Source organism: Falco cherrug, chromosome 5 (assembly GCF_023634085.1).
Source record: "Falco cherrug isolate bFalChe1 chromosome 5, bFalChe1.pri, whole genome shotgun sequence".
NCBI classification, from domain to species: Eukaryota; Metazoa; Chordata; class Aves; order Falconiformes; family Falconidae; genus Falco; species Falco cherrug.
This window is the reverse complement of record NC_073701.1, coordinates 17,293,670-17,305,684: the sequence shown is the minus strand read 5'-3', so window position 1 is coordinate 17,305,684 and position 12,015 is coordinate 17,293,670. Positions and strand designations below refer to the sequence as shown.

The 12,015-nt window shown below is 38.2% G+C and overlaps 1 protein-coding gene across 3 annotated transcripts in view; it reads left to right on the top strand.

Annotated features, from left to right (window-relative positions):
• Window positions 1–12,015, top strand: part of RASSF8 (Ras association domain family member 8) — an 89,648-nt gene that overhangs the window by 16,103 nt on the left and 61,530 nt on the right. The window contains exon 2 of one of the 3 annotated variants that reach the window (XM_055711888.1): window positions 4,740–4,851. The exons of the other annotated variants lie outside the window; for them this stretch is intronic. The gene's annotated coding sequence lies outside the window, so the exon portion shown is untranslated. The remainder of the gene's footprint in view (window positions 1–4,739; window positions 4,852–12,015) is intronic. 3 annotated transcript variants of the gene reach the window in all.

The window sequence follows — 12,015 nt, the reverse complement described above, 5'->3', positions numbered from 1 at the left end:
TTTTGAAAGGAGGGGGGAGCTTCCATACTTTCACAGCAATTGTACTTTAAAGATACCTATCATTGCCTATGGATAGCTTTTTAAGTGCATCTTCTCATGTAAGAATTCTGCACTTTCTTTACAGTGACAATTTACAGTGGAACAGCATGGTTAGATTTTTGGCAATCTTCTTAAAAGGGCCTAGATTAAGATCTGACCTACAGCTGTTGTAAATAGTCTTTTTGTTACAAAAGCCTTTTAAAGTTGTTCCCTTTTTATGTTAATTAAAACATGTACTGTGGTGGCCTGAGTTCCTCTTGCTAATTAGATAAAACAATACCACGGACTAGATATGAAAATCAACAGGATAACTTCCTAGTTGGGAAGGCTGATGCTTGTTTTGATGGGCTCTCTTTGCCTGCTGTGGGCATGTATGTGTGTTCTAGCCCCAAGATCCCAGAGACTGACATCCTACTTTACTAGGTCTGTCTAAATGTTACAGAACAGATGGTTAATTCAAAAACAAGAGTATTAAAGCTGAGTAGCTAAATCTGATCTCCTAAAAATGAGGTTGCCAAAACAAGCTGCTGTATTTGATATAGCTGCTGAATTGGTCTTTTATTTGATACAAAGGCAAACCTCAGTCTAATGCCAAAATACAAAGAAGTTGGTCATTTCAAAACCTTTTCAGCATTTAATTTCTCTCAAAGCCTTTAACTTGAAGCAGTAAGTTGCTTACATACTGTGGGGCTCCTGGAAGAGAAAAAGCTAATTTCAAATCCATTGTTATTTCTGGGCTTATCACTGTGGTCCTGAGTTTTAAAAGTAACAAAGACAAATTGCAGCAGTGGAATAAGGCTGACACCTGACTCTTACCTTGCCATGATTTGCTTTTTTCTTCGATTTAGGTGGTCAGTGAAACGAGAAGAAAAAAGCAAATCATTGAAGAAAGGATTGTTGTGTTTACAAGCAAATTCTTTCTTTTGTTGTCAACAGACAGGATAGATAATTTGAGACAGGTGTTGTACCAAAAGAAACCTTTAGATTGCCTAATCTGACCTGTACACAACAGATCAGAGTTATCTCTGGACTGAGCCTAATAGTAAATAAATCTATGCACATTTGTAATGATACAAAAGGGATTAAAGTATTTTTCTGCATTCATCCTCTTGGGATTATTTCTTAGGGACACCATTTCACAGTAACCTACTTACTTTCAAATGAAACAGATGAGCAAACTTATGCAGTTTGTCTCAGCCCTTTGGGGTTTAAATACTTACAATTCTTCTATGAGCTGCTGGAAGTTACAGTCACTTTTCAGGAATCTCTGACCTTGCAATCCATTTTTCTATGGTGGATTGAATATTTGATCTTAGAAAGATCAGATTTTGCGGTATTTCACTTATGTGATGCTATAAAATGAGCTATTATGTTTCTTAGGAATACTTTGTCTTGAATTGTAACGCATGACATAAAGGTAGCCTGATCATTGAATAAAAACTGGAGAAAGCAGTGAAGTTACTTGTGGATGCTTCTGCCTCGTTAAGAAAATTCAAGCTTTCAAATCTTTGCTGTTGCTGGTTCTTGTAGTGTTTGACTCGGTATGAAAGGGGTCAGGCAGACAGGTGGAAATGGAATCCTTCCATCTGTTCAATTTATACCACAAACTTTGCAGATAGAATTGTGCTTGCTGGCTAAGAACTTCAAATCTCAAGTTTTTGTAGCCCACTGTTTGCTGTAGGGAGGAGGTTGCTTTACTTGGCTACATTTTTAAATACTAGGTGAAATGTTGATTTCCAGGGGGCTTTTGGGCTTTTCTTAGAAGAATGAATTGGGTTTTGTTCTTTTTAATTTCTGCTTTTCCTAAATGACCTCAAGACCCTTTTATTTCAGGGATTTTTAAAGCTCTGTTGAAGGTATCGGCCATATCCTCAGGCTTCTGGAGGTGGTGGTTTTGAGAGGGCGTAGTTTGAAATCCTGTCTACTTGTTTGCTGATCTGCAATTAAGGCATAGGGTTAGATGTTCATACCTCAAGTTCTTATAACTTGAAATGGTCCCTTCAAACCTGGTGAAAGAACAGAGTTCAGGAACTAGAGAAACCTTGCCAAAGCTTGGAGAAAGCAATACATTAGGAAAGAAATTGGCAGAGGCACCAAAGTGTGTGAGAGCAGATGGAGTGTTGTCATCAGTTGCAAAATCAATGTAAATACTTCCAGAAAATTACTCTTCCTCAGCTTTTGCCAAACACAAGGAACAGGAGCCATAAATACCATAGGCAAATCGTTCTAGCTGCCAGTGAGCATGCTGCAGTTGTAATCAACAAGTTGGAATTCTCCCTTGCAGCACTGGGCCGTCGTTGCTGCAGAAGCATTGCATTAGGGGTGGTACAACACACCTTTTTGGTTCTTGCCTAAAGGAGATAGATTTCCAGTTTAAAAATCTCTGTTTTGTTGCTGTGCTCTTCTGGTAGGTCATATCAACAATAAAAATGAGATCCTCACCCCACCCCCCCCACCACTGATTGTTCTTTGCGGTTGAGTTGTATGGTACAACTTTCCTGGTTTAGTGTGGTTCAGTGTTGGGCTGTGAAGCATTGATTTCCCCTGTATTAGCATTGTGCAGCTAGTAACTGATCTGTCCTCCCAAAAGCACAGTTTTGGGATAGTGTCATGATTATAAAGTTTGTCTGACTTCCACTAAATTGACCACAATGGTGCGTGGTTAGAAGGGGATGGCTGCCTCTAAATGAAAATGAGGAGCCACAAGTCAGGATGAGGTACTAGGTCACTAATTTGTGGCGTTTGTGTCTGTCTTGAACCCTTGTTGCGCAGGAAAGTGAATGTTGGAATAGAGATTTTAACATGGAGTGTGTTTGGTTTTAAATTCTGAAATCTCTGTACTGATCCAAATTCCATTTCTATGGAAACTGGAAGTTTAGTACTCTTGTCTGTCAACTTCAGCTTCTGGCTGGCTTTGGGGAGATGAAATTATTCCCTTACACTAAACCTTTCAGTATCGAAGTTGTCTTGGTATATTGGCACCACATTTAGTGGAAACTGAGAAATTATAGCTAGAATTATTTCATGCATTTAATTTCTGAGAGATGCTTAAATTTAACTATTTACAGATCAGATATCTAAATGTTCAGAGCTTGTGCCAGGTTATCTAATTGCCAAATTGTCCTGTACATAATGTGTAAGATCATAGCTTCTTTCCTGATGGGGTAGTTTCTTCACTACGGTGTGTTCTTATAGATTATGAAGCACATTCTTTTATTAGCTGACCGTGCAGTACTGCAGGTGTCCTCCCTTGCCTTGTACCAGCCATGGAATGCTGTGCATGCATCAGCTACAGCAACAACTTACACCGAAAGACATCATGAATCTGCACTCCTAAGTGACCCTGGAACTCAACTGCATCATTTCAATAGGAAAACCTTCCAAGTTCTGGTTATGCTTTTGCCAGCAAAGTGGAGTTCCTAGGCCTGGTATGTGTGGAGTGTGTAATGGCAGAATGACCATGCCAAACCCAGGGAGAAGTGGGTGAAGGCTTAACTTTCTGGAAGAAGCCCTGAAGGAACTGATGGCTGTCCCTGCTTTGAAGTGGAATGGGGTTGTTGAGAAGATCATGAAGAATATAAAGAATGCACAAAGGTGTTGTGTTCGAGACTAGTTGATGGGAGAAACTTGCAATCCTCTAGTCAATCAGTAAGCACTCTCTGCTGTGAGAAGGTAACTTCTGTTTTGAAGCTTTGGGTGGTTAAGTGAAACTTTTTCCCTAATGACTTAGACATAACTTCAGTGTTTCACTTTTAACTTAGAGCTGCTTCCAGGAGCATTATAATCACTGCAACTACTGTTTGAAAGTACCCTTTATGGACTGGCACTTCTGCGTTTCTGTAACTTGTACTGTTCACTTTAACTTACAAGAATGTGACACAGTAAAAGTACGTTAAGTGTATGGGGAACCAGTGTTATGCTAAGAGACTTGTAGCCAGAAATGTGTTCACTTACTCTCTTTGGTGTAGTAGTGCCTGTGTGAGCTATTAACTCCGTATGTTTGGGTCCTTATTCTGCATGTAGAACAGCTTCACCAGAAACACTGGCGCCAGTTTGGCTTTCAGCAGGTGCACTAAACTTCAGGTCCGCTTCTCTGTAGGTAGGTATTTGAGGCTTGCAATAGTCAGTCAGTGCTGGTGATCATCTTCCTCACAGGTGATATATTTTGTGAGCACAACTGGCGATGGGGCTGTCCTGGATGTGGATGAACAGGAATAAAATTGCAGAAAGAGCTCCTCTTGGGGTTTTTTTTTTTGGTGTGTGTGCGCAGTAATCTGGCAGTTTGAAAGAAGGTAAACTGTTTTGGTAGGTAAATAGTACTACTTCTAAAATAAAGTGAAAGCTTTAAGCTTTGTAAGTAAGCTACAGCAAGGTGACATTTTGAGTTCAAAAAAATGGCTAAGGTGGTTCTAAAGCAGTGCCTGAGATCTTAACTTAGAAGAGATGTCTCCTAAACATTTAAGGAAAGTATTTGCAATTAAGAACTTAGATCTAATTTTGTGTATTTTAGGATTTCTTTTATCTGACAGAAGTATCAGTTTGTTTGTTAGTATATTTTTTTCCTTTAATGATCACAATGTCAGTAAACTAAGTATCAGGAGTGAAAAGGGAGAATAGTTTGATTTGGACGTATTCTTCTGTCATGAGCTGAAACCTTCTGGAAATCTATCTTTATGCCTGAATTCACTTTTTAATTCCAGATTTCAGTGTGCTTGCTGGTTCCGGTGCAATTTAGCAGCCTTGTTTAAGGAGAGGTTGTCTTGGGAACATGCAGTATCGCTGCTGTGATGGCCTTGTTCATCATCTCTTGAGGTAGGAGGTCCCAAGTTCATTCTAAAATATGGGGGATTCTTTTCCCTGCTGTGATGGCTGGAATTCAGTTGTTGGAATTTGCCAATATAAAACCAGGAGCTGGTAGCAAAAAGACATGAGTTTTTCTTAGAACAGAGATAGAGGGCTGGGGGAGAAAGAGCCAGAAATAACCATAATGGAATAATTCTGTTTCTACTTGTAAAGACTAGGTGTAGCCAAGAAAACCTGTTTGTATTAAAAGTTTGCCTTATATTTGAAAGGTGTTGCCAAAATGATTATTTGGCAATGACTTCTGTTCTCTGTTCCAGCAGTCAGTAAGTCTAAAAGCTAAAGACAATTTTTTAAGAAGGTACATGTACAAGGTAACCTTTAGTTGGGGAAACACTCCCAAACTACCTGCAGCTAAATGCAGAAGCAGTAAGTAACCCAGTGGAGCATCTAATCTTCTTCAAAATCTTACTTGAAGAGGTGCTTTAACATAATAATCCTTTCCTCCTGCTGGTGTTTCTTGTCTTGCACATGAATTTAAATGAATAAATATGAAAACCTCAAGTAAACTTAAGCACACTTTCTCTTTGTATGTAACAGGTGTTATTTAAAGGGCCAAACCAGGATATCTGTGTAGCTAGTTGGGCAATTATTCAGCTGCTGCTTATCCAAGTGAAGAGGTTATTCAGCTGCTTGTTTTATCCCGGTTGCTCAGTTCTCCCATGATTATTTGACTTCCCTCCACTTCCGTAGGTAACATTTTTGAAAAAATATTTTTTAAAAAAATGAGTAACAATGGGAAAGGTGAGTATTATAGCATAAAAGCCTTGTCACGCAAGTGTATCGTAGCTGACTGATTCAAAATCTTGTGAAGTTTTGTTCCTCTCAACAATTGAGAGTAATCTTATGTTGTTTTTGCAGAAAATGGTTTCTGTCCATTGTCCATTGTTCAACGGTCATGCAATTTGAGCATTACAGGCAATGTTTACCAGGGATTTTGCTGTTTATGCTTTGTTCAGTGTATGTAGAAAGCTAAGATGCAGATAAACAACTTTAGAAGCAGAAAAGCGCTGAAACCTCTTTCCTCTTTCCCACTTCCATGTAATATGTTTAGATAATAGACATAAACACAATCATATATAAATGTAATAAGATAATCTTGTTTCTGGTGCTTTTAGACAGTTGTTGATACCAGTAAGTTGCCATCTCCTCCACCTGAAATGTAAGAACTGAGATTCTCATTCACGTCATTCTGTCATTCTTGGACATAATTTGCTTACTAATAGTCATACTACTTACATTATGCTACTTATTTTTAGAAGGCTCAAGGAGTTATGTTGTAATTGAATTACTGTGAAGAGGGATCTGATCCATTATCTAGCACGTACGCAGTCCTGGTCAAAGGGCTTTTAATGACATTAAATAACAACCTCATTAGTACTAGGGATATACATGTTTTCCCCAGAATTGTAGTTTAAGAATTTCAAGCACAAAAAAAGCTAGCAGTGTCTGATAGTCTTATAACACAGCTGAATGCAACAGAAAGCACTTGAGCTGCTCTGGGTTGTAAGCATTTGGCTATTCTATCCCTAAAGTAGGCAGGGGCTTGTACTTGACAGTAACTGATTTTACTTTGTAGGACTTCATGTACTATGCTGTCAGTGAAAGCAGACAAAATTAAAAGCTCTTTTGTGCCTCTTGTGTATCTTTGAACACATGCTAATGTTAGTAGTGGCCGACCTGCAGTTTATATTTGCTTCTAACTTTCATCTTGAAGAGATGAAAAGCTCCTTTTGCTGCAGACAATAACACCAATTCATTCAACCTTGGATTAAAAAAACTGGTTTTGCCTTGGTGACTTAGCTCTAAATCTTACATTTCTAATACTTATAGACCATAAACCATGCTATGAAAAGAATTTTTGGTTGGCTTTTCAACTAATATACATAAGAAGCAAATTCTGAAGTCCTTGGAATAGTAATTGTGATTGGTTTATGAGCATACTTAAACCAATGGATTTCCTATGCATCCCTTTATGACAATGTAAATGTCTCTGTGTGTAGTTCCAGGTTTATTTTAGGCAGTGTGTATTTAATGCGGTTGGATAATAGAATCAACCTTTGTGCCCCAAATGATACTTCCTTTTGGTGTCTTAATAGCTATTCTGCGGTATTGTGTCCTGCTCTTATTTTTAATGTGAAACATTTTTAGAGTTTAATGTTGATGTCAAGGCACTGCTTAGTCTGTTCTTCTCCTTCATAGAACACATGGATCTGGGAATTCACCTTCTGTAACTGTGTTGTAACTTGCCTTATGGGGTACTTTGTATTTGACCTCACATGATGCAGCAGGCCAAAGGCCAGCGATGTTGGTTCTGTACTTTCAAGGGATGACTGGTTTGGTGTGTAAGCACTGAACTGGATTGCGTGTGGATTACTTCTTTCTGCTGCAAATGAAAATAAAACATTTCATCTTCCCCCTTCCTCCAGCAGCACCAACTAAAATAGGGTGAATGGTGATGAACGGAGCCTAATTTGTGGCTTATCCAATGAGCCATTTGGCTCTAGCGTACCGATATAGGCCCACCTTTCGTGTTTTAGAGATGGCCAGCGTTTTGTTGAAAAGAATGACATGCTGTACTTGTACGTGCTGCCCAGCATTTTGCCACATGGTTTCGGTTTAATGACTTGTTCTTCATTTTGTTTTGCCTGCAGCTCATTTAACGTTTCCCAGAAGGTATTCCAGCATGGAGTAGCTATGGGGAGGAATATCTGTGCTTGTCAAAGACACCTCACTTATACAGCCTTGAAGATTCACATTGCTGCCTGTGAAAGTCAGCTCTGCAAGTTAAGAATGAGCTGGTTTGCAGTTGCAGTAATCATGGAGATCTGTGTCCAGATGCTTACAAAGCCTGAGGCATATTTGGTGACAAACACTTCAGTTACCTTCTCCAGCTTGGTCCATGTTGACCTCTGCAGTAAGAGAATAGCAGCACTTTCCTCTATCTTCCAATTGCTGTGACCTTCTCCAGAACATTGCAAGGTTCTTGGGTTGGTTTTAGCTGAGTTTTTGAAGTGTGTATTATTGCTGTGTTTTTAAATGAGAATAGGTGGTGGTCTGTGCATCTGAGGAGTTTTCTGCACTCTGCATTCAGTCTAATTTTTGTGTTTCTTTTTGGATAAAACATGTACAAGAGATTTCTTTTCTGGATACATTGCTTTATTTTGGTAAATGAACTTAATATACTAAATGATGGAATGAAAGCAAATATTTGCAAAAGGAAATGATGACTTCGGTGTGTTTTACCCTTCAGGTTTCCCTGTGAGGCTGCCATCTACGCCTCAGACTTCATCTACAGCAAACCTGCTGCTATGATCAAGGGCTTTTCTAGGACATAAGATGCCACAATATTAAATATTGTGGATATCTTGTGAATAGATATCACATAGCTGAAATACAGATATAATTTATAATATCGAATGGATGATGTACTCTTAATAATCAAGTGACAGTAGTCTTGCTTTTATTGGGTTAGTCAAGTAATGTAAGCCAATTTCTATTAACGTTGGCTAGGAAACAAGCTTGAAACAGAGTAACTTTTCAGTTGGATTGCTACCAGCTTGCTATGCTGGTAGCACTACTGCAAAAATAAAATAATTGTTGGTCTACTAATGACACACTACCAAGAAAATGGTGATTCTGATGTTAATAATTTTTTGAAATGCATTAAAAATTCAGTAACTGGTAATATGTTGTTACCTATTAACACTTCAGTTTTGGTAGCTTGGGAGGCTTCATTCTAAAAACTGGTATTTTTTTTCAGTTTTGTTTCCAAGAATCAAACATTAAGAATATGGTTTTTCAATTGTATGGTTTTGTTTGGTTTGGGGACTTTTTTGTGTGAACGTGATAACTTAATGTCTTACGTGTAATGGTTTTTTTTTATTATTATTATTATAAAGAGTTCTTTTGGAGGTGACTGAACCAATGTTTTTCTCCTATCTTACTTCCATCTTAAAAATTATTTGTGTAACAAAGAAATAATTGCATGATGGTGCCTGGTCACTTCTTCTGAAATCTAGTAATTACATTCATAGGGGTTACGATGTCCTATGCAAAGTGTGTGCTTTCCTACATCAAATTAATCTCAAGGACAGGAAGGACAAAAATACCTGAAATAGCGTAGAGAGATAAGACTTACATTTTCAAATGAAAAAGACAATGTCCTTTCTAAAACATATCTGAGAAATTGAAGTGAATAGTAAGGGTGTCTGTGCATATTAATGATGGAGTTTGTTTTTTCCTCTACTACACATCAAATATAGATAATTCTTGTTGCTCCTGATTGTCATCACTGTTGGACATAGCCTTAAGAATGTAGCAACCTCCTCCTTCTGAAAGTTTTCCTGTTGAAACAGAAAAGTAATGTTTTACCCTGCTCTCGGCTGTGTGGCTGCAGACAGCCCCTTTTGCCTTCTAGTAAAGAAGGCACAGTGAGTATGAGCATGCATCCAGTGCGTGGAGGGGGTGGGACTCCAGATGTGCTTTGCTGAAGACCTAGATGTCAAAAGAATCTCTTCTTTCCATCAATTGAAAAGCTTTTCCAGGTCGTATGATGCTTTGCTGTCTAGATGAACTCCTCTGCTGTAGCTGGGAGTGTGCCCTTTCCACACTGTTACTGGTGGTGCCTGACGCCACTGGGCTCTCACATCTGCCTGGTGAATGCTTGAAGAAAAGCTAGCTGGTTTCTGCCTTTTGCAGATCTCCCCACCCCTCTGTGCTGGTGATACATCTTAATTTCTGAAAGTAGCATGCTTTCCCTGTGCTACATCAAATCTTTTTAAGTTTGGGGTTTTTCTGTGTGTGGTGGTGTAAAAGCTGTGGGTCAGCTGTTGTATTTTTCTATCAATTCTCGCAGTCTATTACTTGTTGTAAGGGAAGACTTGCTCCTGAAAATGCTGATAAGAGGCTGTGCTAAGCAGTGAATGCAGTCACATTTGAGTTGTGTAGCGCAGGTTTGAAAGCTCAGTGGTATTACATTGCTTTGTTGGTTTTTTTCCCCCCTTCATTTCATTTCTGAATGCCTCCTGTGAAAGCTTTTAAAATCTTACTGAATGCTTTGCTGACTGTTTTCTAGTAGTTTTGTGAGAATTATTAATTTTCCTGTGACAATCATATCATACATACAGAATTTTTTGAAAACTACTAACCTGTCCTCTGTACCTCTTCTTGCAGTCATGCCTGCCTTGTAGATCTGGACTAACACAAAGAACAATTAGCTACAGTGCTCCTGAAAGAAATTTGGCAAAGGAAACTTGTACTGACTTAAACTGTTAGATTTTGGGAGCAAAATAAGTCTTTTATGTCAAGTGATACATCTTGGTTGCAAATTAGAAGTGATTCTGTTGTTACCTGTGCTTTCTTTAGCACAGAGCATCCACTTGGCAAGTCAAGATTATTAAATAGTGTTGCTGCCCTTGTAGCTGGTTTGTAGACCTTTACTCCAAAAATGAAGTAATTAACAGTAGTTTCAGTTAAACTCTGGTATTGGAAATACAGCGAAGTCTCAACACAGGTTGTTGGTGCTATGGCAGAAAACCACTTTTCATTCCACAATGCAGAATTAGTTAGCTGTAGTCGATCAGGTAGAAAAAAGATCAGTCATTATTTTTGTGCTTCTGTCTGCAAAGAGAATGCTTAATCACTGCGGCTGAATTTAATATCATGTGCAACTGGTGTATTGTATTATAATAAGTTATAGGTTGATACTTTCCTTTTTTGTGGAGCTGAATAAAATTTTTATTGCTGTAGATGTATTTCTTCTTTCCAACTGAAGCTGAACTCTGACATCTTCCAGTAATTATAAACACCAATAGGTAGTGAAGACGTTTGAATGTTGGTTTTAATTCAAGCAATTAAAATGTTGTTATTGTATTGAAAAGTAGCCCATTTTCTAGCTATGAAGTGGTGTTTTCACTTAATATTTGATTAATCTTAGAAACTGTGTATAATGTACTTTAAAGTTTCTAATAGTTTTAAACCGTAACATGCTAATACTAAGTCAAAGAGTTGGTGCATTCTTAACATAATGCTTGATCTGAAATATTAATAACTGACTTGTAACTATGTCTCTTCACAAAGCATTTATTTAAAGAGGAAGCAGAATAGATTTTTCACTTGATAGGGCAACAAGAAAGCACACAGAAGAAAAACAAATGCAGACCCTCTGGGGACATCACTACTCTTTTCTTCCCAATGGAAGTTTAGGTGCCTATATGGCATTTCCATAAGGACCTACTAGGTGAGATATTGCCCTCTTAAGTGCGTTATTGAGGCTTTTTACAGGCACTATGACTCCCTGCTTGATTGGGAAATGGATGTTATCAATAGAGTAATTACTGTTTTGTGCTAGTCTCTTTAGAGGTAGAAGTGTCTTATGTGAGAATTAGGGGAGGGGAAAAGGAACCATACAAATTCATACTCAGTAGGTGTCTTGAGTAAACATAAAAATATTTGTGTGTGAACTTTTCTGTTCAGCTGACAGCTACAGAAGATCTAGAAATTGGGGAGCGTTTGAAGGTACAGTGAAATACTCTGATCAAGTAATCTGTGTAAATGATGAAAAGAGCAGTGTGGAGGTGGAATAAAAGCAGCTTCTCTAGTGTGTAGTACACTAGTGATGTAGGACAACTACGGATTTCTTTGGAAATGCAGTTGGTACTGTTTGCTGTTCCTTGTTGTTCTTGCAGCATTATAAAATACTTAAATCTTGGAAGAAATGAATCTGAACTGTAGGTAAAGGCTGCCAGTAGTGGTGGTGGGAATGGTATTATAAGAATTGGGGCTAGAGCTGGTGAAGCATCCTTTAAGCAGAGGTTATTCTTTTGGAATACAACTGTGAAGTAGATGTCTTATTACGTTATCTCTGTAGCGTTTCAAAAGAGACTTGAGAGACTAAGGGCTCTGACACACTGAGTTTTTTTATTTATGATAGTTTAACAAGCTACTATCTGTCTGCCGAGCTGTGGTAACTTTGTGCAGGTTCTTAATCCATTGTCATTCAAGTTAAAATGCTTTAGTATAAACTTCTTTGCTTAACTTTTAGTCTATTTTACTTTACACATAGAGGATCAAATCTAGCAGCTTCTAGCTCATTACTACACTACATTTTTTTTA